Raw genomic sequence first — 27,430 nt, 5'->3', positions numbered from 1 at the left:
TGATATTATTGGTTTAAGTAAGTTTTTATGTTGAAGGGTTAAATTAGAGTGTATATTTTAAAGCGGTAGTTAAGCTAGCTATAGAGCTATAGAAAAAATAGAATATTGTTGAGAACAAAATATTTATTGTTACCTACTTTATTTTTCTTTACATTCATAGAAACAAAAAAGAAAAAAACAAGTTTCGAAGGAAAATCTGTCAACAGCACGAGCTTACCGCGAGGATCACAACCTCATGTAAGTAGTGCATGTATTATTATTCCTTAGTTTTTTGTTCTAATATATAGAAGTCTGTGTATCAAAGTTTTTCAGTTTTCGTAATGTCCATTATTTATTGTTTCAATATTTTTTTTTCGGCGTGTTTTATATTTTTGTCAAACACTTTTATTTGCCAACAATCATTTTGTGGGGTGTATCGGTACGCTTGGGGGCGGCCTGGTAATGTAGGCGGCAGCAGTGCCGGTCTTCAAAGGGCAGGACCGGGGTTCAAATTCCATCCGGACCGTCCCCCCGTAGTGAGGACTGACTAACCAGCTACGTGGTATCGGCAGTCTAGTAATCCATTTCGATGGCCGGCATCACGTTAGAGGTCGTTAAGCCAAGAAGAAGAAATAGATTGGTACGCTACGACCGTTGGAATATCACCACTCTCGAGACGAAATGCTTCCATACATATTTAACCGATGATTTCGCGATTAAAGGGACTTTAAGTCAGTCCACCTTTTCAAATACGGATATGATTTGACACTAGTCCTCAGTGAAAAATAAGTTACGAGGCTCCCTGATCGGTGATGCTACTCTCTCCGGTGATACGTCCCTTGGTCGGCGAGGTCCCTGGTCGCCACCTCCGCCCATACATTAATCCACCACGATGTGGATGATCTAAAAGGGTATTACGGGCTGATTTGCGTCATTCTAATGACATGACCGGCACACCGAAGCCTGTCGAGTCTAATGCACTGCACGATGTTAAGATCACCGTGCACTTTTAGAGTTCGTCATTGTAGCGGCTCCTCGATTGTGCTGCCGCACGTACGGGGCCAAAAATCAAACTGAGCATCATCAACTCGCAAGTACCTGAGCGATGCGATGCGTTTTTTTACCAGCTTTGTCACATAGCGACAGGTTTTTGGGGCTTATTGTCGTAAAACTTGGTTATAGAGGAATATTCTAGACAAAATATAAATTGTTATGCAAATCTTTCCGTCCATTTCTAAGCTTAGTTCATCCATATGTGATAGTCACAGAGGAAACACATTTAATACCGTTGTATTCTTCATAATTTTGCTGGAGCTCTACATAACACGCAATGTAGTTCCTTAGTACAAAAGCTGGTTTACTATTAATTAAATTTTAGAAACAACGCGGCACAAATTCCTCAGTGTAAACCATGTGATCGAAGAACTGTCTGGTAATAGCTGTTCTCTTAACATCTTTATTCTTAACTAATTTTTCAACGGCGGGTTAAGTACGACGCGGCTGAAAGGGAGAGAGATTGGGGAGAGGTTTTAAAAATGTACTTGAACGACAGTGTTAATTCGCAGGTATTTTCCGTTTTCTGTCCCTTTATAAACTTCCTATCTCCTGTGGTCTTCAATCCAACCACCCGGTCATCGTGCCCGTGGCTTCGTGCGTACTCGTGTCAACTCGTTGACAGGTCCGCCCTGCGAAACAGCCCAAACACGAAGCCTCCGGCAAGTGATGACCTATGTCGGACGTTTACAACAATTTTGAAAATTGTTAACATCCAGAATCAGATTCCAAGTTCAGCTTTAGTTTTTTATCGATTTGTTTATGCGAACCGTGCACCGTGTCGATTATCAATTGTCAACAAAAGATCAAGCGCTCTGCCTACATCCGATAGACCTAATCAAACAGTACCCAGTTCTATGGACTGACCCATCAAAAAATATTTGGATGGCGGCAAAAAGAACCAGAAGACATGGTCAAAAGAAAGTGGCTTTCACTTAGTGCTTATTTCCGCAAAGAAAGGGACAAAGTTAAAAAAAAAGTATGATGCCGGGAGCAGTAGCAGGTACGTGTGCAGTTATTATTCAATTCACGTGTAATTAGTAGATTTAATTAGTAGGTAGTGTAGATGTGTTTTATTTTCAGTTTAATTTTAGCTCCCTGCGATGTTAGCATGCAATTTGTTAAAGGAACACCTAAAACGCATATCCATCTGGAGCCGAACAAACGAAGGCTGATGATGATGTCGATTTCCGTAAGGTAAAAAGCAACACAACCATCATGATGGATTCGAAGAAATAATTACCTCGATCGGGCATAGCTTGAAGGCAATAATATCGCACTTAAATGCTACCAAAAGTCGTAGCGTAGCGATCGTGAATCTTGTTACACAACACATAGTTTGCCGGAGGCAAAGCAAGAGGAGTTAATTGTGTATAATTATAGGAAAAATCGGAAAAAGTAAACTAAAGTTGCATTAACAAATAAGCGATAGAGCAAACTTGAATGGTGTTGGTTAGTTTTGCTGTTTAAAAAAAGTGGTTATTGTTCCATGGTGTGAAAACTGCAAGTTTGAATATCACTTTTCTATGTAATTATGCTCAATTTGTACTCAAACGCGAACTTTAATTAGTGTCTTCAGTAGTAGGTAAGATTTTTTTAAATAGATAACGAAAAATAGCATCATTTAAATAACATTTGTGCTGATAATGTACTCTCACTCACTCATGTTGGCCTGCTCCTTTAAAGAGCATGTCTTCGTGACATGGCCCGATCAACAATAGATCTCCAGGAAACTCGATCCCTGGCTTCAGCTTCCCATCCACGGCACCCGATTTCCGACAGGTCTCTCTCTCCACCTGATCCAGCCAACGAACTCGACGGCTTGTGCCGAACTGGGGGTCTTGGAAGAACTTGGCGGGGCATGAGTCCGGCATCCTCATAACATGCCCCAGCCATCGTATCCTGCCGGTCTTTGCCACCGTCAGGATGTCCGGTTCTCTTTATAACTCAGTAAGCTCGAGGTTCATCCGTCTCTTCAACACTCCATGCTCGAGCAAACCGCCAAAGATGGTCCGCAGAATGCGACGCTCAAACACGCCAAGAGCGTTTGCATCCCCCGCTCGGATAATCCAAGACTCGTGGCCATATAGAACCACCGGGCGAATCAGTGTGCGATATATCTCACATTTCTGTGCGGTCTCGAAGTCTTCTGCAACTTAGCAGACGGCGGAGGCCGGTTGTATGCACGACTCCCCTGCAAGATGCGTCTCCGGATTTCGCTGCTGACATCGTTATCCGAAGTTACGACAGTCCCAAGATAGCAGAACTCCTCTTGGTCCGAGGTTGTCGCCGTCCACTAACACGCTGCTTCTCACTCGGGCCCTATCACGAACAGAGCCTCCGGCAAGCAGGTACGAATCCAATTCTTGCTGCTTAACGTTTCAGTCGGGTGTACGCCTCACACACCTTCGCTGTGGTCTTGCCAACGATATCAATGTCATCCGTGAAGCCAAGAAATTGAAGAGACCGGTAGAGAATCGTGTCGTTGTATAGCCCCACGCTTCGTATGACACCTTCCAAGGCTATATTGAACAGACTTACTTACAAGGCTTGCTTACAGGATTCATGCAACACCATAATCAAAACATCGGAACCATGGGTAATTAAATTTTTACATTGAATGCACACATATTGGATTGCTTACAGTGCTCATCATTGCAGCAGCTGTATTCTTTTGTCCTTGCCTTTACACTTACTTATCCTGAGCTTCAAATAGCTCTATGCTCATTATTCTTCTTCTTCTTCTTCTTGGTTGCAGGTTGTATCCTCCTATGATGTCAAAGACTCATAATCAGAGGCATACTGCATGGTAGAAAGAGAGGACATGTGTCCATTTCTCTTGCTTTTCTGTTTTTGTTTTTGTTTCTTTTTATGTTTGTTTATGTCTCTGTCTTCGTTTCTATGTCTTTTGTGTGTCTTGTCGTGTCTAAGTTCATGGTAAGGAGAGTTTTTGTCTGTTGGATTGTGTATTTATAAAAATGTGTATATTTGTTTATTTGTATGTGTTTGTTGTTTTTGTTTATTTATTTACTTACTACGTATATATATATTTTTGTTTTTTTTCTGTGTACGTATTTTTACTTTTTTTTTTTTTATTTTATATATATATATATTTTTTATATTTTTTTTATTTTTTATTTTATTTTTTTTTTTTTTTTATTCCTATTGTTTTTGTGTTTGTATATATTATTTCCTGTGTGTGGTTTGAAACTCTTGTATTTTCTCTTTGTACGTTATTTGTTCACAAATGTGCACTAGAGGTTCGTTTCTAAGAGTTTGTGTCTGTTTGTAAAATGATTTTGTACCAATAGGTCTCCTGATATAGCCTAAAAAACCTCTTTGGTATTAATTTGCAACCCCAACCTTGCATTTTGTTTCTTGGGTATTCCCTTTTTTTCTTTTTTTTCTTTTTAATATCCTCTTCTCTTCTCGTGGAAGGGATAGGATATCTGTGTGCCTATTGTTTTGTGTGGTTTTCTTATTTTCCTTTTTCTAATCTTATCCTATTTTTACCTATCTTATTTCCTAGTTCTAATTTCAACTAAATAAAATAAAAATAATAATACAACTAAATAAATAAATAAAAATAAATTAAGTACAGTTAAACTGAATTTATATGGCTATTGTGTAATAAATACTATGTATGGATTAGAGTTTGAGATCTTTTTTTTTTTTTTTTTATATACCTGTTTAGTTCATACTGTCCTGTGCTGACTGGTTATTGTTTGGTTTTGGCTTGTATGTATGTATTATTATTATTAATTTTTTTTTTGTTGGTGATCGGTGTCTATTGTTTTCTCTATTCGATGTTCTCTTTGTTGTTCTATGCTTTTTTATATTTCTATTTTGTTTTTCTCTAAATGGTCTATTATTAGTTTGATCATCTTTCCGGATGTGAGTTGCCAGTTTTTAATGAGATTTTCTTTGGTAATGTCTTTGTGTCTGTTAAACTTTGGGCATACAAAAATTTTATGCCAACCGGTGTTTGGTGTGTTGCACGTATCACAGTTACCTTCCTGAATTATTTTCATTTTGTGTAGCCAGTATTCCGATAAGTCATGCCCCGTTAATATTTTGTTTGCTATTTTTACTTCCTTGGCTGTTAATATTGTGTGTTTGTACCATAACTCAAATTGGAAGTCTTTTTGAAAATCAGTGAATTTTTTCCCTTTGCTTGTTGTTGTGTTTTTATACCATTCTTGTGTCTGTTTCTCCATTTCTTTTTGATATATTTTTATGACGTCAGTGTATCTGAATTTGTTTTTAATGATGTTCTCTGTTATTGTGCCTTTTTTGGCAAGCTCATCTGCTATTTCATTGCCTCTTATTCCTGTGTGAGATGGAATCCAGATTATCTCTGCCTTTAGTTTTACTCCTATTTTTATTATGTTGTGTATTATTTCTTCTATTAGTATTTCATCTTGTGCATTTTGTATTATCTTACATGCTGTAAGGCTGTCTGTATATATTATAGGTTGAGATAAATTCATTTCGTTTGCCTTCTTAAGCGCTTCGTGTATAGCAATTATTTCTGTCGAGGTTATGGACGCGTAGTTTTTTATTTTGTAGTCATAATATGCGTGAATGTTTTTTGTTTTTATGTATATTCCTATTCCTGCTGTTTCGTTGCATATGCTTCCGTCCGTGTAGATATTGGGTCTATTTTGATTATTTTGATTTATTTTTTTCAATGTTATTTGTTTCATTGTTTCCTTGTCTTTGTTAGTTTTTTTTCCTATTTCGTTTGTGAGTGACGTGTCTATTGTGATTTTTTCCTGGATGTTGTTGTTTGTGGCTAAGTATAAATTCGTGTATATTTGGATGTTTTTTTCAAATAAATTTTCTTGGTATGTTTTCTTTCTTTTTTTGTAATTCGTTCTTTGGTGTTTTAGGAGTTGTAGCCTTATAGGTTTAGAGAATACTATGTTTTTTGTCAGTTCTTTTTTGGTTGTAAATTCATTTCTTATTTGAAAAGGGATTTCTGCGGCAATGGCGTGTAGAGTATTTATTGGTGTAGTTTTAGTGCATCCTGTCGCTTTCCTAATTGCTTGGTGTATTGTAGTTATTAAGCTGTTTTGGTTATTTTTATTACTATTCTTTGTGAAGGAGCACCCTGATTCCAGTATGTTTCTGATGGTTGCTCTATATATTGTTAGGGCTTTGTGTGGGTAGAGGTTGTTTTTCCTGGCGCATAGTATTTTCAGTACGTTTAATCTGCTATTTGCTTTGTTTTTTATGTGTTCTATGTGTTTTTTGAATGTAAGTTTTTTGTCTATTATTGTTCCTAGGTATTTGTATGTATTGACTTCCTCGATTGGATTGTTTTGTATGATTAGAATTATCCTGTTTGTTGTTTCATTGAAGGTCATGAATTTGGTTTTTGTTGTGTTTATAGTGAAGTTTATTTTTGTGATTTCCTCGATGAATTTGTTTAGTGCTGTTTGGAGGTTGTTTTCTAATTCTGTGTGTGATTTTCCGTGAGTTATAATTGCAAAGTCGTCCGCGTATTGTATCAATTTTGTTTGTGGGTTGTTTATTTGGTTGTGAAGGTCTTTGGTATAGAGGTTGAATAAAGTTGGGGACATGACGTCGCCTTGTGGAAGGCCATCTGTTATGAGTTTTTTTATAGTTTGGTTGTTGCTTTCAATTGTTATGGTTCTATTTGTTAAGAATGCTTTAACCCATCTGGTAATCTGGCAAGGTATCTGCGATTCCATCATTTTTTCGATGAGGACTTTTGTTTTTACGTTATTGTAGGCTTTTTCAAGATCTATGAAGGCTATTCCTGTTTTTAGGTTTTTTCTATTATTGTGGTATATTTCATTGGTTATGTAATTGATGCATTGATTTATAGTCCTTTTTGCTCTGAATCCGAAGGAAAATTGTGGGAGTATCATGTTGTTTTCTATGTGTTTGTTTAGTTGCAATAAGGCAGCTGAGTTGAATATTTTTATTATTGTGTGTATCAAGGCTATTGTTCTGTAGTTTTCGATCAGTTGTGCGTCTTTGTTGGGTTTACAAATGGCTATAATTTTTATTTCTTTAAGGTGTTTTTTTATAACTCCTTTGTTCCACATGGCATTTCCCTCTTCTATAATTTTTTCTAAGGTCTTGTGGTTGATATTCCTTAGCATGTTGTATGTTATTTTGTCACTTCCGGGTGTTGTGTTCTTTTTTCTTTTTAGAATTTTTTCCCATATTTCTGTATTAATGAGCTCTGTTCTTTGTTCTTCTACTACGTTAATATCTATCTTGAATTTGGATCTTGAGTTGTCTACGAAATTTGTTTTTATGAACTCTATTGCTTTCGTTTTGTCGTTGTGTATTAAATTGTTTTCTTTATTGGACTGTTGAGTATTATTTTGGTTATTATTTATTCTTCCTACTAAGTTCCATAATTCCTTTAAATCTGTATTTTCGTTTATTTCATTTATGGTGTTTTCCCAATTATTTTGCTTTTGTTTTTTCACTTTTTGTTTTAATATAGCTGACTTTTTCCTGTATTCTATTGCGTTTTCTATGGATCTATTGTTATTGAAATCCCTTCTTGCCGCATTTCTGTTTTCCATAGCCGTTTTAGTTTCTTCATTCCACCATGATTTTAGTTTGAAGCGTGTATTGTGTTTGTTGTTTTTAATGATTTTTTTAACTTGATTGCTGAATTGTTTTATGGTGTTAATTTTTTTTGTATCAATAAGGTTTATGTCTTTTGTTATTTTGTTGTTGTTGAATACGATATGTGGTTCGATTTTTGCGTTTTGTTCTATTATAATTTCTATTGTTTTGTGGTTGCTGTGTCCTATGTGTTGGTCTCTGATATTTCTCTTGATTAGATTGTATATTTCGTTTGATGCTATAGTGAGGTCAATGGATGTTTGTCTTTTGTTTGTGTCTGTTGGTATGTGTGTGTATGTGTTGTTTGGGATTATGATTAGGTTGGAGTTTTCTATTTCCTCCATTATTATTTCTCCTTTTCTATCTGTTTTATCGTCTCCCCAGAAAGTGTGATGTGCGTTGAAATCTCCTGTTATTATTATATTATTGTGTGTTGATGTGTTGTGGATGATTTTATTTATGTGGTTTTTCATTTCTATTGTGCTTATTTGTGGTGCAATATATGTTGTTATTATGTGAGTGTTTCCATCTATGAGATTTATGTGAACTGTTTGTATGTTTCCAGTTACATCTTGAAGTTCATTGACTTTGTATTTTAATTGTTTTTTAATTAGGATGCAGCTTCCCCCGTATCCGTCTATTCTATCTTTTCTTATTATGTTATACCCTGGTATGCTAAAGTTTTGTTCTGGTTTTAGCCATGTTTCTTGGAAGCACGCTATATGAACTTCCTCTTTTACTATTAATTGTTTTATTTCCTCTTTGTTACTTTTGATACTTTGTATATTTGCTTGTAGGATTTTTATTTTATGCATTTTTCTATGATGGTTTTATTTGTTTTGTGTGTATTTATGTGTTGGCTTATATGTGTTTAGTGTTTTTCTTTTTGTATGGGGTTCCTGTGTTAATTTTTTTTTCTTTTTTTGTGTGTATGTGTTTGTTGGTTTTTTTTTTTTTTTTTCTTTGATTTGCTTTACTTTTTTTTATGGAGATATTTCCAGATTTACGTTTTTGTCTACTGGGCTCATGAAGATTTCTGTTTCACTGAGAGTGACGTCTGTGTCACTGAAGGTATTCTTTTCCGGAGTTGGCATTTTTCCTGTGTTGTAGTATTCTTGTTTTTGTGGTTTTTCTGTATTTGTTTTTCTATTTTCTGTGATCATTTTTTTTTCTTGGGTTGGGTACATTTCTGTTGGGCTTTCATTATTTTCTGTCTGTTTGGATTTGTTACTTGGGTTTGTTCTTTTTTCTGTTGATTTGACATTGTTATTGTTTGGGGTTCCTTTCACGATACTGGAATATTGTCTGTTTGTGTACATTCTTGGTACTGTTGGTGCAGTTTCCCTTCTTATTCGTCTTGCCTCTTTCATGGTTATTCTGTTCACTGTTTGGATTTTTTTAATTTCGTATTCGTCCTTGAATACTGGGCACTCTTTATCTAGTGTTGAATGTGGTTCCCCACATTCATTACACTTAAGGTTTTTGTTGCACTCTCCATGATATGCGTCTCCACACTTAGCACACACTTTTTCCCGGTTGCATCTTTTTTTTGTATGCCCATAACGCATGCAGTTCATGCAACGCATTGGCATTGGAATATATTGTTCCACTCTTTCGTTGTAGAACCCTACTTCTATCGATCTTGGCAGCCTTGTACTTTTAAATGTGATTATTGCCGTTCTGGTGTTTGTGTACTCGCCCTGCATGTTTTTTCTTTTCATCACGACAACCTCTGTTACTCTTTGTTGCTTTAACCCCTCCAAAATTTCTTGTTCCGATAGGTACCTGAAGGCATCACATCTTACTATACCTTTGGTAGAGTTTAGCGCTTCGTGCTCATATATTTTTATATTTGTTGTGTTGTCACCGTGTCTAAGGTTTAATTTCTCTAGTCTTTTCGCTTCATTGCTATTTTTTACTTTTATGAGTATTCTGCCGTCTCGTAAAAGGTTGGTTTGGAGTGGCCTGTTTCCGATTGCTAGTTCGGTCGCTTTGGCGAAGAGGAATGGGTTGTATGTGGCTAAGGTTTTTCCTGGGGTTGTGCATTCGACTATCAAGTATACTTCTTCTGGGTCGTGTGTTTCTCCTAGGTTTAGCCTTGTTTTTTTCCGCTTTTTGTTGTTTGTCCCTCTTTCTTCGTTTAAAATGCTGAAGTAGGATCCGAAGATCCTACCTCCACCAGGGTCGTCGTCGACCCCCATCCTTAAGGCGTCCTTCTCTAGCGGGTTTTTTTGGCTCCTTTTTTTTTTAAACTATAGTCCTTACCTTGAAACTTTTTATTCGTTCGTGATTAGTCCGTCCTAGTCCTGTCGGTTTAGTCTTTGTCCGGTCGTATTTGGTTTATGTTTCACTAGTATTTTCGGGTTTTTATTGAAGAAGATTTTTAGCGTCCTTTCAATTTGGAAAATGGCTGTTGTGTGGATGCTCATTATCCATCGTAAACCTTCGTCTGTCAAAACACTTTTTTCGATAGGCAGCCATGTACCATTTTCAGCGGAGCCTGTCCACGCTCGGACAGTCCAAGACGCTGCTCGTAGGATGTAATAGAGTATCAGAGAAACAATAAACACCTTCCTATTTTCTCCTAAGAAGCCCTCTAACGAAATTGAGCAGCACTATCATTGCAATCAGGATTGATCAAATTATATTATACTGTAGATGGTTCAAATGATGAGATTTCAATGATCAGTTTTCTTACATCATAAACTGACGATTTTCGCTGTCATTTGTTGCCAGGACCGTCAGGGGTGGACATTCAACCTCAAATCTCAAGCTTGTCTCCAATCACAGAACGACCAACAGCTTATGGAGAAATCTTATACTGATTTACCTTTCGTCGGGGAATCATATCCCTAGCATGTGTATAAATTTAGATATGATAAGCTTGTAATAAATTATTCAAAGATGTAATCTTTAATTGAAAAGTTCATGTTGATCAACCATTAATAAAGTGTATTGAAGAAAAAACAAATCGTAGAAAGTGTTTATGTGCACTGGCAATAACGTTGTGTCGTTCATAAAAGAACTTCAACTAATAAAACTTGACTATAAGTTTACTAAATGAGCTAAAGTCAGAGCCGAAATGCTTACCTTATATTTGTTGTACAAAATAAAACCAACAAATGTTGATTCATTATAACACGCACTAACGATACCTTGTTTTATATGCATTTTTAGGAAAAGCTTAAAATTACGACACCACAATTTGATCGTTTAGTGGCGATATTTGAGTCGAACTTGGACATTGCTCGTGGCAAAAGAAAAAGATGTGCGGAATTTTGGAAATTCGTTGCAGACGAGTTAAATCCTTTGGGGCCACCGTACAAGGACGGAACTGAGTGGGAAAAGGTAAATTTTTTCAACTGCTTTTTGCGCGAAAACAAAACAAAAAAGCACATTAATATGTTTTTTTCTTTCTGTACCATTGCTAGTTATGGACCGATTTCCGATGTGACCTTAAAAAAAAGATAACAAAATATCGTAACGAGAATGGTGGTCAAATGTGGCAACTGCAGCATTTCACTTCTCTAGAGCCGCGTGTGATTGAAATGATGAATACACCGTCATCATCTGTGACAAGTGCAGCAAAACAATTTTCCACGACGAATGACGACAAGCATCAATCGCAAAGTGGTAGTAACGTGTCAGCGCAAAAAGTGGATGCGATGTCAGTAAATCGAGACGATGATAACGACATTGTCTCAGGCGAGCATGAGTGTGATGAAAATAACAATGAGTTCGTGAGCAAAAAAAGTGTTTCCGAATTAATATTGTTGCAGCAAATCCATCACAACAATCTAGAGGAGAAAAAGTATGCTTTAAAAGTACGAGAGCTCGACTTGAAGGAACAAGAGCTAGAGTTGAAGAAGAAGGATTTTCAATTTAGAAAAGACGTAGCTTATAAGAATTTGGAGCTAAAAAAACAACTCCTACATCTAAAGCGAGATATAGCGAACAAACAGATCGAGTTGAAGACAGCGATAGGTAATAAGGAGTTAGAAATAAAGTGGCAGAAGTTGGCGATTGAAAAGCGATCGAAAAATTAATGTGACTATGCACTTGACACAACATGTTTATGTTGGGTAGTAATGAGGAATACTAGGTAATAAGGAGTTATAAATAAAGTGGCAAATGTTGCTTTGAAAAGGGCCCGAATAATTAATGTGACTGTGCGGTTGACAATATGTTTATGTTTCAAATAGAGCTGTTGGCAGAGTTGCTCCATACAAACTAAACTTTTATTCTTTAATCGCCATTTACGTACATTACGTTCAATCGAGAATTACAAAGCTTAGTATTCCTCCCTAATCAACTATTCCTATCATTTCCTACAAAATATCTCTTGGTACTGCTTAGTTATCGGTTTCGTACATGAATCTGGCGATTGATTTGTTAATTTATTAATGAATTCGAACTTTAAGGTCCTGTTAACACATCGTGAAACTGTCTTATTTTAGAAGAGAAAAAAATGGCCAAGACAAGGACACTAATGAGTACAAGTTGAGAAATGTGGCACGTGCCAAATTGGGCTCATAGCGGTCAGACACACAATTACATTCACGACAACAATAACAAGAAAAGTTTTGAGGAACGTTCCTGAAGAGGGTCCTCAGCGACTAGTAGTCTCTCTAGCTCGAAGCTTAAGGGCGGAAACCAAACTACGGATGCGCACTCTACGATTGACATTTACTGTATGCATATGATCGAATTTCACTGCTTTCGTTATAAGATTAGCTTCCTCTGGCCGCCCATATGTTAATCTTTCACAGAAGAACGGTTTTAATGGGATTTCAACGCCGGTCCTCCTGTGTGAAGAAAGCGAGGCCGTTATCGCCTCTACCACCGTTCGCCCAACACAAATAGTAAAGTGCTTAAAATACTATCCTAAGGAACACCACAAGTAGAAGAGAAAGCATACGAATTAGTGATAGGATTAGCACATGGACATGGGAAAGTCGATCAAAAGCAATCTTGAAGCATGTACACACGGTGTCAATTTAGTGACCGCTGTCCATGCAAGGAAGACCTGGGACACAAAGAATAAGAGATTAGATACAGTAGGAACGCTTAGGTTCATATTGTCGAGGAATGATGGAGTTATGAGCAAAAGAGAGGATAGCACTTATTGATGAAAAATGCGCTACATTGCGCCAAACGGCACAGTGCACTGTCAAAGTTTGTGTATGCGCCAGGACCTCTAAAGCGATCTCAAAGCGAGAAAATTTTACAAACACTCATGAAACATGACGCAGCAGTGCTTCCCTGTGTAAAGATCAAAACATGGTTGTATAACAAAATGGTACTACGATATAATTACGCGACCCTACGTGCTACATGCCACCGATGTGATGATTCGCAAAAAGCAAAGCTATGAACGTTCGGTATCAGATGAGAAAAAGGTATCATATAGATGAATAAAAGAAAACAAAAAAAAACTAATTGTATAATGTGTTGTGTGTCGCTCACATAAATTATATATTTCATCGCCTTACTTTTGTGAAAGCATTACCATCATCATTATTGAACATGAATTTACAGTTAACAGGGTGATATAAGCAGTAAAAAAAAATTATGAATGAAAGAGTACAAAGTAAATCTTCTGTTTAGGTATGTATGTAATTTTCTTTCAAACAGGATACATTACACAACATTTTTTGTACTTTTATATAATCCATGGTTAACTCATAAATTCTGTTTCCCTGTCAACCTACATACCTAGTCGAGGATTAAAACAACATTTACTCCACATCTTAACATAACTCCTACCGTTACCTTATACGCCGTTAAGTGAGATTTCCGTTAAAAATCAAAATCTTCACTATTAACACATCGTCGCACATACGACAAAACCTTTTGAAAGTATCCAGAGCAATCTGTCGCAGTTACTAGTTCTGACCCTTTCTCTATCGTCGCTATAAGTTCTGCTTCATTGCCAGGATTGGCCTTTTTTGTCATAGCTTTCCAGTTGGAAAACATTTCCTCTACCGGATTTAAAAATGGACTGCACGGCGGCAGGTGCATCACTGTGGCATTACCTTGCTCTAACGCTTCCTTGACTGGTGGTAAATTTCGGAACGCTACACTGTCTAGCACCAGCACCGGTCGCTCAATGTTGTGCTTTACGAATTGTTCTTGTAATATCTTTATAAACTCTACAAATGTTATGCCATCAATTGCGTGATGTTTGACTACAAAATGAAAAATCCTCTCCCCGTTCATTGCACAAATAAGTGAACAAACTCGAGACCTGAATATGGATGCATTCTGAGCCGGCCGGGTCTTGGATCTACAGCGCATTGTTACATTAAACCCTACGTCGCCAACAAAAATAATATCTGTATCAGAATGGGCTTCCAATACGGATGAGAATTTTATTGCAAAGTTTTTCCTTAGTGTGACCGGATTTACCACATTTTTCGGCTCCGGTACCTTTTGCTGCACACGTTTCAGGGAGTAATAAAAACCATACAATTCTCGTGCAACAGTAGTGGGGGATACCTGTAGCGCATATTCTTCCTTTAACATTTGGGCCAGAATTTTAATGGAAAGTTTACAGTCCTCATCTACCCATTGTCTTAGCTTGTCTGTTTGTTCTTGATTTAATATTTTTTCTCTCATACCACCCTTTGGCTTAGCGTCGATGAATCCTGTTCTTTGGTAGTTGTTAATAATCGAATTTACCGTCCCTTTCTTGATGTTTAACAACTGCGCAATCGCCGGTACAGTGTTTCCGCACAGATACTCACTGACGACGCGATGTCTGTCTGCGTTTGATGTTGTCTTACGGGTTTTTCTAGCGCCGGCTACAACCTGCAAAGAGTTACATACACATTTAGCTTTACTATACGGAGGTAAAAAAAAACAAAAATTATGCACATAGGAAGATATAATAAGTTCGGCAATTTTTTCTACAAAACGTTGGACGACGTAAGTCCTCCATAAAGGCCTGAATTGTGCTATTAGACAGTACGTAAAGGAGAGGGAAACGAGATAACTGCGATGATCATGTTCCAACAAATGTGACAAAGAACTGGATTCTTCATCTTCATGGATTCAATGAGTCGTTGAAATTTAGATTGTTCCACAATCATAAATTATGCCACAATCATAGCCTGCTGGAACATAGTAGACTGTGTAGATTTTATTGATCAAAGATTTATTGTTCAAGTGCGATTTTGCTTCAGATTGTACTTTGATTACGATCTTAACTTCAAACCTGTGCAGAGAAATGGATAAAGAAAATTATGTGCGATACCTAAAATAAAGTGGTGTTTTGTACAGCACAAAACGGAAATGAGATATGAACAAGATGCTGTGGCAGTCTTATCGTTTGACCATACCAATGATGGTAAGTTTTGTTTTCTTTGCCTCTATTTCTCTATTTGTTAACATTTAATTGATATGCATTCTTCGTTTAAGGTTTGGTGGAACCAAAGTTATGAAACGACAGTCAATTGGATAAACCACACAGCATTGAACTAGTACACTGGATGGAGCGGCTTTTTCTGAGTGTTGGAAAGAGATGATGACATATTCCTTCAGTTATGCGTCTTTCATTGTAAACTCAATGAAGCGATGATAAAAAAACTAATATTTTAAAACGAGAAATTAAATTGTTGAATAATTTCACATGCTGCATGAAACGATTTAAACTGACCTGAATCGTTTAACAACCCATAAATGAATATTCTATTTTTTAAGGTACTTTCTGCTATGCTATAATCATGGTTCGATTTATTTCATTTACGAAGTCGTATTATTATCTGGTTCTTGCTCGCTTTTCAGACAAAGTTTGACCTGCTTTGGAAAAAAAATCTATCGCAAGGAACCGGGTACCTCGGGTATCCACAGGATTTACGTAGCTAAAATGCAGACTGTCGGTAGTGTTATCGATTGTTCCTTCCACTTTAAGCTCTTTTACTTGCGGAACGAGGTCGTTGTCAGTGCAGAGTGTGGCATTTTTGTGCAACAAAACGTCTGTTAGCAAGCCAACGTGCGAAAGTGTAGTATGCTGCTCTGTCGAAAATAATTTAGTTGCTGATGGAAAATATTTTAACGCACCCAAGGACTGCTCTAGAATAATCCAGTCACTGTTTTCTATATTTATCTTTATCTCTTAACGATCTGCGTATGCTATAAGGGGAAAATTTGTTTTTGAAGAACCGATCTATCATATTTTACGTTGAGTTCCATCTGGATGGAACATCTTGCTTCAGTTTCAGTGTTTCGTGATTAAATTTGTTCTGTTGCTTCGACAAGTTTTTATGCAGCTTCGCTACTGTTTTTGAAGTACATGACCACTCGCTTTACCTCATCGAGCAAAGGCTGTATGTAATATTTCATTGCATCTTGCACTATCGCCTTTATATTATGTGCAACTCCGTGGCAATTATCGCTCCATCTGCTGCAGTGTCATCAGTGACAAGAGCATCAATTTTTTTGTCTATTTCAAATTTCTTTCAACCCTTTTTGATCCACGCAATAGTTGCACCAATTGTTTGTGATTCCGTGGATTCGACACATTCTAACAGTTTTGATTGCGCTTTCAGATGCTCATCTAGGTAGTGTCCTGTCAGAGCCCGAAAGCTAACGCCATTACTGTTTGACCAACCTTCCAAAGTGTGGGCTACGGCATTGGCTGATGCTATATTTTCTTTTACCTTCTGCAACTCTTCATTGTAAAAGACTTCACTTCACTTCACTCACTCAAATTAGGAAAAAGTGTCCATACATTAGATTGCATATAACATTTTTGAATACCAAATAAATAAAAATTTTATGCAATGAATTTTTTATGGTGACTGTTAACATTAGTTAACGGGTTTGACGAGAATGCTGGCCGGATGGCACTAAGGAGAAGGGAGGCAATAGAGTGAGCTTGAGCATGTGTGCGACAAGATTCGAAGGGCCCCTAGACCCAGCCAGAGACAGGATACGACGGCAACGCTGAGCCAGAAGTGTTAAATACATTATGAATGTATTCCCACGCTAGGAGGGGGGATCAAATGATTGAGGCAAATTTCAGCGATGAGCAGACTAAGAAAACGACCAGAGACTTAAAGTACCTGACGTCCACCGCTCAATCCGTTTATAGAAAGATTCGCCTCTGGAGTAGAAGAGTGAACAATCGGTATGCTCAGGGGGATGCAATGACAGTCAAAGGTATTAAATTGCGCGGGAGAAGAATCAGGTGCAGGAGACTCAGAAGTAACTGCAGGAGCCGCAAACAAACTGGCAAAATGTTCAGCATAAAGGTCACATACTTCGGAGCGAAGCAATAATTGCTTCAAGGGACATACAGGAGAGAATGTGATGTGAATTTCTGCGATTATTCTCAAATTATGTGCGATTTTTGCAATCTCCAGGACAAAGAAACAATTAGAAACCCCATGGCAGCCGACAAGCAATGTTGGCAACTATTACACCTATACAACCGGGCCAATTCACGGCCACTTCGTAGAAGACTTTTCCATGCATTTCGGAGTTTGCATGCATTCTCGGAGTTTCCGGGAACAAAGGTCTACCGGGCCTTGACTAGTTCGTTATAAACTTTCTCTTCGTACTCGTATTTACTTATAAAGATATTACGCTTTATAAAGTGTTGTTATAATGATCACATCTAAAGGAACATCGTAGTGTATAAATGACTTTGAATAATATATGTTAATAGTCCTAATCCGGGGGCGGCCCGGTGGTGTAGGCGACAGCAGCGCCAGTCTTCATACGGCCGGACCCCGGGGTTCAAATCCCATCCGGACCATCCTCCCGTAGTGAGGACTGACTATCCAACTACGTGGTATCGGAGAGTCTAGCAAGCCAATAGATGGCCGGCGTGGCCTTAGAGGTCGTTAAGCCAAGAAGAAGAAGAAGAAGAAGAAGTCTTAATCCATTATTTCCTCTTCATCATAACATTTGCTTACATATCCCAACATATTCACATAATACCGTTCACAATCATGCTTTGTAATGAGATCGGTCCCGTCATTAATCGCTTTGATTAGTTCTGTTTCGTTTTGTGGGTTAGCTCTTTCTACAATTTTTTTCCACTCGGAAAACATATTTTCGACAGGATTTAAAAAAGGTGAGTTTGCTGGAAGGTTCTCGAGACGAATTTTGTTTTCTTCAGCAAATATGTTTACACTATCTGACTTTAGTAAAGCTACACTGTCTATAAATATTATCGGATGTGCAATGTTGCTTATAGCAAAACCTGCTTTCAGTAGTTTCAAAAACTCATCGAAAGAACGCTGATCAAATACTCCGTAAGCTGACGCGTAAGCTACCAACCCGTTTCGGGACATGGTGCAACAGATGGAAATGTAAAGCTGCCGTAATGCTGCAACCATTCGAGTTTCCGGCTTGCCAGACTGGCTTTTACTTCTCAATGAAACATGAAAACCCACTTCATTCAAGAACACGAAGTTGGTGTCGTTCAATTCGGACTGCAACTGTTTAAAACGAAGAGCGTACTGCTTTCGTATCGCTACTGTGTGCGGGTCGTTGCAACGGTCGGGCAGTGATTGAGCTCGTTTTATATTGTAACTGAATACCGGTAAGTAGTTTCTAACCGTAGATAAACTAAGCTGCACCCCAAATGCTTCTCGACATTTGTCTGCTATTTGTCTTAGACTTAACGAACATTCTTCCTGCAACCAGCTTTTCATTGTTAGCAGCTGTTCTTCGCTTAACTTTTTAAGGTGTGGACCACCTTTCTTATGTGAATTATCCAAAACTTCCCAATCTTTAAGATATTTATGAACAATCCGTGAAACTGTCTGCGCATTCAATTTCATCATATTTGCTATGTAAGTTACACGGTGCTGGTCCAAGTATAGCTTAACAATCGCTTTTTTCTTTTCAATCGAAATCTTTTGTCTTCGCGACTTTTTAATTGGCTACAATAGAAAATTGAGAGGGAGAGAGAGAGAGAGAGAGAGAGAGAGAGAGAGAGAGAACATGTATGAATAGCATGTATATTACGATCTATACAAATAAGTAGCTGTTGGTCTTCATTTTCTTATTTTCAGCAAATGTTTTTTTATATTATAAACGTAAAATCAAATTAAATTATTTGGGAGTATAGGATTCTTTTCTATACGTTCTGCACGTACTCAGAATGTAGCCAGTTAAAAAGCGCAGACTCTTAATTTGTGTAGCTTTCTAGGATTATCAAGTCGAAGACTAGAATGTTGGCCCTTCTAACTACCAATGATTTAGGCACGGGTGATGGATGTTTAGCTAAACACTCCTTTGAATAATTTATTTTGGGTAAACTCAGAACTCAGCACTGACAATAAACACATCATATATGCCCCTAAGCCATTGAATTTAATTGGTACGAGTGTTTCAGAGCACTTCTACGAAATAGCCTAGCCTACAAAGCGCCGCATAAGTCAACCTTTTCATTTCTAGGCTTAATAATCAATCGTTCAGGGGATGCGGTGGTGTAGGGCCCCAATAATCAAATCAGGGGCGGCCCGATAGTATTGGCGACAATGACGACGGTCTTCACCACGTTCACACTTAATATCCAACTACGTGGTATCGGCAAGCCTAGTAAATCTAGTAAGGTCGCTAAACGAGGATATAAACGAGTCCGAATGGGATTTGTTGGGACAAAAGCCACCCCCGGATAAATAACTAACTGTATCTGTTGGAGTATTCTGCATGCAATAACACTCGGTACAACAGGTTTTCACGGATTTCCAGAATAAAAGATTTTTCAGGCTCGACAGTTTCAATTTTTCTGTTTTTAAAGTGGTATGTAATGCCACCATAATGTACACCATAACACACTAATCTTTAACTTTAACACATTTACATCACACATAAACATTCTATACACATGGTTTCGATCGGTCTTATTTGATAGGGCACAGGGGAATATTTAATCAATAGAAGATTAGGCAAAATACGTCTTTTGCTTTCGCTTTTTCTCACCTATAAATCTTTAAAGATCCTTACATTTCTACAACAAAATCTATTGGCCTTTTGTTATCAAATGTAAGAGCTTGACAAATTTTGATAATAATGACAATTCCCAAGAATTGATGCCACTTGTAACGTAGTCATATAGTAGGAACATGATTTTTAACAAAATTGAATAAAAATAAAAATGTACATATAACTTACAGATTGTCGCGTTTTTTTCCCCACGCTGGAACTGTCTACGAATTCTGTGTCGCAATTTGTTTTTGTCCTTTTGGTACCTTTAAAATATTGAAAGAAATAAAATGTGCTCAGTAACAACACTAATTGTCAACAATACATTAGAAGGATCGGAAAGTTAGTTTCATTCATTCGTACGATATTTGATATTTGGTATTTCAACTTCTATCGAGATGAACACAATCAACGATCGGCGTGTTTCAATCGGTGTTCGTTTAACACAACTGTCTGTACTACAGCACCGTTTTAGATTTTACGCTGTTCGTATAAATCAGACAATTGTCGTTTCTTTTTCAAATAAATGATAAGGTATAGTCAGTACAATTTTAGTAGATATTTATTTGAAGGCTTGTATGCTATTTATCCTAATCAACAATCTCTATGCCAAATTACTCCATGATCTGTACATTTTTATTTGAATTCAAATCAATCCAAAACTTCTTCTCCACTCGAGCATCGATTGATGTGGTTCCACATGTTGCGGATATACCCATCACAATCTTGCTGTGTTACCAGGGAAGCCCCATTTTCTACAGCTGCCATAAGTTCTGTTTCGTTCTTTGGATTGGCTCTTGTTACTATTTTCTTCCAATTACTGAACATATCCTCAACTGGATTGAAGAATGGCGAGGACGGGGGAAGGTATAAAAGTTTACCAATATTCTGTTGGGTTATGCTTTCTTTGGCTTCTCTACTTTTCTCAAATGCCGCACTGTCCATAATTATTAGTGGTTCGTGTAGTCCTTGCTCCTTCATACACATTTGCATTCGCGCTAGAAAGTCCTTTAAGGAGATGTGTTCTGTAGCCGTTGTCTTAGCAGCATAGTGCAGCAGTCCCTGATTAGTCATTGCACAAACCATAAAAATGTTGCGGTGCCGAATTTGTTGTACTTTGCTTATTATTCCTCGCATTGTAACGTTCATGCCTGCCTCATCTATGTAAACTATATTCCTTTCGCCAATCTCCCGAGAAATACTAATAAGTTTCTGCGCATATTGCTGTCTAACTTGAGCCTCTGTTTTCGAATTCTTCAGTTCTGGTTCTCGGTAAATCCGCTTAAAAAAATAATAAAAACCATCGATCGTTTTAGATAAAGTAGTCAAACTGACGTTCAGGTTGTATATCGTGACAATTTGTTGCCGAATTTTCCGCAACGAGATTGTGCAATCTTCGTCTAGCAAATTTTTTATCGTGTTCCTGATATCTTCGGAAAGCTTTTTGGGTTTGCTACCACCGCGTTTGGCAGCTTCCACTACACCGGTTAACTTGACTTTGCGCAAAATTGTATAAACCGTGTAACGGTTCACGTTTAATGAGGCACAAATGCTCGAGACTGGTAGCCCTTGTTCATACGCAGCAACGACCCGTTTCCGATCTTCAGCACTCGTCAGCGTCCGTCTAGTGATTGTCGGCAGCTTTTCTCCCATAATGCTCGCTGGAGGTATCGCTTGGTCCGACATGGCTAAAATACATTTTCAAACCGTTACTGAATTGTAATCAGCTTTTATGGATTTTAACAAAAATGCGTCACTTCAATTTGGCTATGATACTCTGTGACTCATTTGGATACATTTGTTACGTTTGTATTTTCATAATCCATTTCCATATAATGATAGAATATCTGATCTTGTTATCCCTCTTGTTATCTCTTGATCTTGTTATCTACAGAAACTCAAGCCCAACTATCCTTGCAAAGCCACCATGATGTACTAGTCGCTAAAGCCCTATGATCCCTAGGTGTGTATCCCTTAGTGGAATTTGCAAGTATTGTTTGGTCAGCACAACAACAAAACAGAATCGACAGCATTGAGGCTATGCAAAAGAAAATAGTGAAGACTGTATTATCGAATGCCCTGGTCTAATAGCATCGATTATCCCTCATAGCGTTCGAGATGTTTATTATTTTAACTGGAAACGCTGCAGCAAAGAGGGACAACGGTTCATTGTTTATTATTTCCATATATTTATTATCGGCTGATTAGCCAACGGCCCGCGTCCTCTATCTAAGTTAAATTTTGCCCCAGAAACTTTTTAACGACATATTTCCGTTCATCTGCCTTTTGAATTCACGATTGAATTACACGAATGACCATTATTTACAATTCTCTAAACAATCGTACAGACGTTTATATAGCAATGAACTAGCTAAGAAACTATTTCAGATATGTAAATTTAAGTCTGTTTTCTGCTTTGCTAATTTATGTCTTTATGTGTTGAATTCTTGGTTTATGACTCGAACGTGTTGAAGGTTTTCAAGTTTGTTGGTCATTTCTGTTGAGCCACATGCTAGGTCAGGTTAGGCTTCAATACGGAAACTTTGTAATTAAATATATATAAAAATAAATAAATAATGCAACACATTAAGGTGAAAAAAACCTTTCACTACATAGGCACGTTTTCCATTCGTTTGCCCTTATTACACGAAAGAAAATATTGCGGAATTTAGTATCATTTTTTTCAGTTGACAGAAAATTCTGCATGGCAAGTGTAATACAATGGGGCCGCTCAGTAGCTTGGCGGCAACGGCGCCAGTCTTCAAACGGCATGACAGTTCAAATCCCACCCGGACCGTCCCCCCGTAGTGAGGACTGACTAACCCACTGTGTGGTATTCATAAGTCAAGCATTACGGGTAGGCCGTTCTTATGAAAAAAAGTGTAATATCATGCCAGGAATAAAAAAAAAAAACATAATATTCTTTGAAACACTTCTTCAAATTTTTAATAACAAAGCTGTTCTACAAAGCTGGATCTATGATTGAATCTGCAAAACTCAACTAGCGTGTTTAAATAACAACTTTTTTATGTTTAACCTTTAAAAAGCGAATTCTCTTTCATGACAGAACCTGCTTTGAGCCGGACCAATGCATTTTTCCGTGCCAATTCCCACTATATACCACAATGTAATATGGGCTTCACAACCATACATTGATTAAATATAACCCCTCGTACGCGAAGCGTAAGGTCAACAACACTTAGCTTCATATATCTGGTGTTTAGAATCATTCGCATGGTAATGGTGGATGAAAGATTAAAGACCTTTAGGCTTCTAACCATCAAACGGATCGATGCAGACCCTAGAAGGCTACTGTGCCGTACTGAGATTGTCGGTAAGACTCTCTAATACAATTACAATTTTTGGTAGTTCAATGCAGACGAGCATAGAGCAGGTTAGATGATTCAGGGGCATTAACTATTGTCCTTGAATTGCTTCTTCGAGATACGATCAAACAAGATTAATTTCTACATGACGACAGCTCATATCGGAAGGATTTGTAGAAAAATGTGTTAAAAATCATTAATTTTAGATACTTCTCGTATGAAGATTGCCCGCATGTTTGATGTTATTGTAATGCAAGCACTTGCCTTGGAGTATGTTGAATTTTTAAACTATTTCATTCCATCTAAAGTTACTGTTTATTGAAGAGTTTATGTAGAAAGGGGTCACAGGACATAGTACCTAGTTACCATAGTTTCGTAATTTTGCGACCGATTACAAGGACGAACATGGCCCACAATATGCTGTTTTTTTTATTATAGAGGCTTATAGCTACATTAATTTGCTAAGAAATATAATATGTATGACTATTGGTTCCGGCAAGCTGGCGATATATGCCATACATTGCCATCTGACAATTATTGCCGAATGTCCATGTTTATGAACCGAATGATATTGACACCCTTTCTAATCTGAGATACCGTCAACATGGAAAAGTTATCAAAAAATTCACAACAGAATTAAATTAATAATAACAAAAAATTACCACTGTGCAGACTAATTATAAAAAACGATCTCGGAACGTATTGGTGCGTCATTTATGGGTTTTCCTGGATTTAGTTTATCCGCATTTGATCCCGGAGTCCATCATAGAGGAGGGGAAAATTAAATTGTTCCCAAGTGATTCAATATGCAAAAGTCTTAGAACATTCTTTCTTGGTGCATTCACAAATACCGGCGTAAGGCTTTTGCGTCATTCGCCATACATCAAACTCTGTTTTATAATTCATTCCTTATTAATTCATCCAGATGATTCATGATTTGTACTAGCAGATAAAATGACATCCCCTTCCGATCCCCCTTAAATGCAAAATGCTACAATTGACTTCAAAACTAATTCCATCAAACTTACTTGTGCCAACAACTTCGCAATCGTCCTCGATATCCTCATCGGTGGACATGCTTTCAGCCTTGATATTAACTTCTTCGATCGTGAAAATGTCCTCACATTGAATGCCGGATTCGCCTACCTCTACTTCGTCTGGTAAAGGCGTTTTAACGGCATAATTTGACGAGCTTGCTTCCTGGAAGATTCCGGCACTTGCTGTATAGGCATGCTCGTGGGAAATGTCTTCGAATGGATCCTGCTTTACTGCTGTTGCTAGCTACAATTAAGGATAAAAATATACCCATATACTTATATGATGCCTTCGCTCGAATCTATAGCAGCGGAGTTTCCCATAAGCGGATGCTGCTGTACTAGAACGATTCGGTAAAAAATACGGTGTAATGCAAATGATAGGGTGCTGTGCAAGCCGACTTTGGAAAATAACACAAGCGAATATTAAATCCTTGACCATTGATTTGGAAACACCTAATAAATTAGTGAATCAGCAAAATTAAAAACAGAATCACAAAAAATAGATATAGAAGCGAGTGCATTTGATATGCAAAAAAAAAAAAACAAATTATATTTCATTTTCCATATCAATTGCACTCGCTTCCATAGCTATTTTTGGTGATTCCATATCTATTTTTGCTAATTCTCTAATATATTGGGTGTTCGGGTAATGTTGGCTCGCTGCACCTTATAATTTGCATTTCGATGTAACAAATGCGACTTTGTTGTTAAACGAGTTCGAGTCCAATGTGATTCCACTAGCGGGAAAATCGACTAAAGGTTGGTTGGTGGGCAAAGCCACATCGCTAATCCTCACTAGAATGCCATACAACACTTACCCCTGCAACGCTTGCCGATACTGTGGCTGTGCGGCGTTTGGTTGGCAATTTTTCCATGGCGCTTGGCGATCTAGGACCTCTAGGAAAAGAACCGGTTACAGTATGGCGGCCACGTATTTTGAAGTACCAAAGAGGTTATACTTTGAAAAGATGCAGCTTTTTCACGCTTTTTCACAGTTAACGCCCGCGAGTGCAATTCATTTCCAAGTATGTTTTGGGCTGCTTCAATTGTGACTGACAGATCAACAGAGCCATAAGGCTTGTTTACACCGAATAAAAAGGCCTAAAAATGCATATAAAATTCGAAATTTAATACATATCGAATTCTTTAAATTAGAGGTTTTTTTTACCACAAACATGAATTTGAACACTTTGCTATAACCGGGTCGGATATTGTGTAAAAACTTAAAACACCGTGGATTTACGTTTATCTCTGTTTCACATCCGATTTCCTCGGCGATTCACTCTGGAAATTGCGCTTTTTCCTAACTGCATCTGACAGCTCCCTCTTCCACCAGATTGGACCAGCGCACAATCACTTTTGCGTTACTGTCCACCATCTCACTGTCCAGACGCCTACATTGCATAGCATTATTTTACGTATAGAATTATGGAAGAGCTATTTTTGCCAATAAATTTATTCTGAATACAGCGATCACACTGAACCCATTACTACAATGGGTTCTCTAGAGTACACTCACGGGTCGGTATGATACGATGATTTTTCTTTTGTTTTCTTCGCCTTTCGCTCTGGTTGAAACTTAAATAGACGTTCAAAACGTATTTGAATTTAATACACTGATACTGATGGTAAAGATCACCCGCACACGCTGGTACCGAGCGCAAACTTATACGCAAAGTGGTCGACTACGGTTCCGAACATTCTTGATTGTTCCGACGAGCCTGCTTAATATAACCACCTGTCGGAGCAGGTTCGATTTTGTATAGAATTTTTGAAAATCAATATTCTCATTGCAAATGTCCTGTAGCTGTAACATTGCTACGCCTATCCCAACGATCATGATCTAAAGATAAAAAAAATGTATTTTCCTATCGTCATCATTCCCCGCCATCATTCTTTATTATGTTTTACTATTTCCTCAACATCTTTCAGCGTCTGCACTACCGTTTGCTTTATCTCCTGAATGTCATACGCAACCTTTTGCTGGAAGTTTAAAATTTGTGCAAACATCTTTTTTTTTGCTCATCAACCAGTTTATGGAAACATGTGCAGTGTGTGCACGTGTTGGATGCATTTGCCACACACTCATTAACTGGACTGTCTATGGATGAGTTACCATTCACAGTTAAAGTATGTATACTACTTACATCGGTATGAGGTTTTTTGACTTTATCGTGTTGCAAGCTCTGGATAGGCAGAGGAACTCGCAGCCTTCTTATTTCTTTAATGTTACTATGCAAAGGCTGGAAATCTTTATCTTCGACTTTGGGAGTCTTGGGCTAATGGGACTCTCAACTGGATCCTGAAATGATGGCAAGTTGGTGCATGCCTTTATTAAATCATCCGATTGATGTGCCGTTCTTACGTCCTTTATCGACTGGGTACAATCGAAGTTGGTTCGATTATTGTTAGCTTCAAGTAAGAACATTCAATTAAATCGTTTAAAACTGTAGAGAAAACATAACGCCTAAACTTACATATATGGTTCTCCTCTACATCCGATTAGTCTAGATAATTTTTCTCTGCAAAATTGTATTTAGCATTACAAGATTCCATATTTTCCTCACTGTCACCGGCACACATTACTTTTGTTTCTCTAACGTCTACATCATTCTCTATATCACTAGAACTGCAATATTCCTTCTTGATGGATACTGGACTTTCGTATTCTAGCGCAGAGTTGCTTTCGTTCAGCGATTCTTCCTTGTCCACTTCAGTAACAGGCCTCCTTCTCGTCGTTGCAGAGTCAAACCGCAAGCATCAAGGGACCTTCAACCGTTGAATCTCGCGTGCAACAGTGGAATTATTATTATTTTTTTTATTCATAAGGAACGGGTTGGCCGTATTGCTACAGTGGAATTACTTACGCGCACGTGATACTGTTCCCACACTCGGTCGGTAAGTTTGGCCAGCGTCTGGTTACTGTATCTCTCCAACCGTTTACGAACGCTTAAAGCAGTCTCGTCCGAAAGTATTTTCTTATGGTTATCACCACGCGGTAGGGCAGCAACTTTGCCCGTTTTCTGATACTGTTTCAGGATGCCGTACACGGTGGACAGTTTGACGTCCAGCATTTCGCTAATGGTTTTTTTCCACAAAACCATTTAAATATGCATTCACGATACGCTCCTGATCCATATCGCTATAAGAAAAACGCAGCCCTTTTTGGCTTCTTTTGATAGCCTTACGTTGAGATGGACCAGCCACGGCTTCGTACCGGTTTGCGTCCATTGCTTAGAGAAAGAAACAAAGAAAAAATATTACTTAGACATTATTACAATACGCTTTGTGTTAATTTATGCTTAAGAGCAAGAAAAACAAAGAAAATACCGCACCAATTGCCGCTCTTGTTGAGATGTGCACCATTACCTTAACTCATCAGTGATCTCATTCAATGCGTCATCAAACAACAAAACAAAAACAATCTGAACGAAGCTGTAATATCATCTGACACACATTACACATTTGTCAATCATC

General features: G+C 37.7%; 2 protein-coding genes and 1 pseudogene across 3 annotated transcripts in view; all 3 read right to left on the bottom strand.

Annotated features, from left to right (window-relative positions):
* Positions 1–1,815, bottom strand: part of LOC126561246 (inositol 1,4,5-trisphosphate receptor) — a 437,037-nt gene extending 435,222 nt beyond the window's left edge. For both annotated transcript variants that reach the window (XM_050217202.1, XM_050217201.1), the window contains exon 1: positions 1,803–1,815. The gene's annotated coding sequence lies outside the window, so the exon portion shown is untranslated. The remainder of the gene's footprint in view (positions 1–1,802) is intronic.
* LOC126563202 (28S ribosomal protein S17, mitochondrial) overlaps positions 1–27,430 on the bottom strand; it is a 130,404-nt gene that overhangs the window by 57,604 nt on the left and 45,370 nt on the right. The window lies entirely within an intron of this gene.
* Positions 12,645–27,184, bottom strand: LOC126560817 (uncharacterized; annotated as a pseudogene).

The sequence above is a fragment of the Anopheles maculipalpis genome, chromosome 3RL, assembly GCF_943734695.1.
Source record: "Anopheles maculipalpis chromosome 3RL, idAnoMacuDA_375_x, whole genome shotgun sequence".
NCBI classification, from domain to species: domain Eukaryota; kingdom Metazoa; phylum Arthropoda; class Insecta; order Diptera; family Culicidae; genus Anopheles; species Anopheles maculipalpis.
The sequence above is the reverse complement of the archived record's forward strand: the minus strand, read 5'-3'. Positions and strand labels throughout refer to the sequence as shown.